Raw genomic sequence first — 1,327 nt, forward strand, 5'->3', positions numbered from 1 at the left:
ATATATATTCTTGCTGCCATTAAAGAGTGATAACACAGGACTTCCCAGGCAGCCTTGCTGGGGATCATTCCTCTTCTTAAAAACTATTGCTCCTTCCACAGTGATATGGCTCTCTGTTGGAGTGTTGGTCCAGTCATCTGTGAAATGCTTCAGTCCCTTCTGCAAGGTTTCCATGGTGTCCAAATACCAACATTGCTTGTTTTTTAACAGAGTCAAATTCATCTTTGTATAGCTCTGGTTATTACAAAATGGTCTGTCTTTTAAAAATATTTGTTTCTTTGTGTTTTATCTTCAGTTTTAATTCTATTCCTCAGGGATTTGTTACGTTTTCACGTGACTAGCTTCTCAGAATACTTGAAGGTAGTCATTATTCCCTGTATTAGAGTAATTAACTCTAGTGACCATATCAAAGGAACCCTGAAATCTCAGTGGCTTATCACAGTAAAGCCTTACTTCTTTCTCATGTGGGTCAGAATGCCTTTCTGAATTTTGTGAACTATGCTTTCTGGAATATGTGGTCCTCATGATCACTTTGATGGAGGGAAAAAGAGATGGGAACAACAAATCATCTGTTGTTAATTGCCTCGTACTTGGAAGTGACACACACGTCGTCACTCGATCCAGTGGCCAGAATTAGTCATGTGACCATAACCTAACTGCAAGAGACCCTGGGAAATTTAGAAGAGTGCATGGAAACTTGGTCAACTCTAATTGTGTTGTCCGCTATGTGCTACTCCCACAGTATTTTTTTCAACTACTTGAATTTCCCCGAAACTGTGACCCTTTTCTCTGCTTTTCTAACCTTTCAGTTATCTCTTATAGGATGGAATTTTCAGTACCCTCACCTCCCAAAACCTTGAATGGCAGCCATATGGTTCATTAACTGTGCTACATTTCCTGTACAGTCGTTTTCTCCTATCCACTGTTACAAGGAGGCACCTGCAAACCTTAGAGACTAGTGGGCAGGTAAATTGAAAATTAAAATAGGATATTAGAAGTGTACTGCTCATGCCAGTTATAGCCACACAGAGAAGGAATACTGCTAAATGAAAAGGTACCTGATCCAAGGTCTGAGAAATTATTCAGAGTCAACCCGGTTGGAGGAGAACTGAGGGCAGATGTGTCAGGGCAGAGAGAACGGCATGAGAGAAGCCAATGGCCCAAGTACACCAGTAAGCATGGTGCATTCAGAGACTCAGAAACTCATTTCTACCAGAGGCTGGGATGTGAATGGGCACTGAATAGGGATGAGCTGAGAGGTAGGCAATGCCCAGATCATTCAGAGCCCTATAAAATATATTCATGGTTTTGACTTTATTATGAAAAC

At 41.0% G+C, this 1,327-nt stretch overlaps 1 protein-coding gene across 1 annotated transcript in view; it reads left to right on the top strand.

Moving 5' to 3' along the window:
- Positions 1-927, top strand: part of SNX7 (sorting nexin 7) — a 224,784-nt gene extending 223,857 nt beyond the window's left edge. Inside the window, exon 10 of the mRNA XM_040471065.1 lies at positions 823-927. The gene's annotated coding sequence lies outside the window, so the exon portion shown is untranslated. The remainder of the gene's footprint in view (positions 1-822) is intronic.
- The last annotated feature ends 400 nt before the right edge of the window (positions 928-1,327 follow it).

The sequence above is a fragment of the Herpailurus yagouaroundi genome, unplaced genomic scaffold (assembly GCF_014898765.1).
Source record: "Herpailurus yagouaroundi ecotype Mexico unplaced genomic scaffold, PumYag 77, whole genome shotgun sequence".
NCBI lineage: Eukaryota > Metazoa > Chordata > Mammalia > Carnivora > Felidae > Herpailurus > Herpailurus yagouaroundi.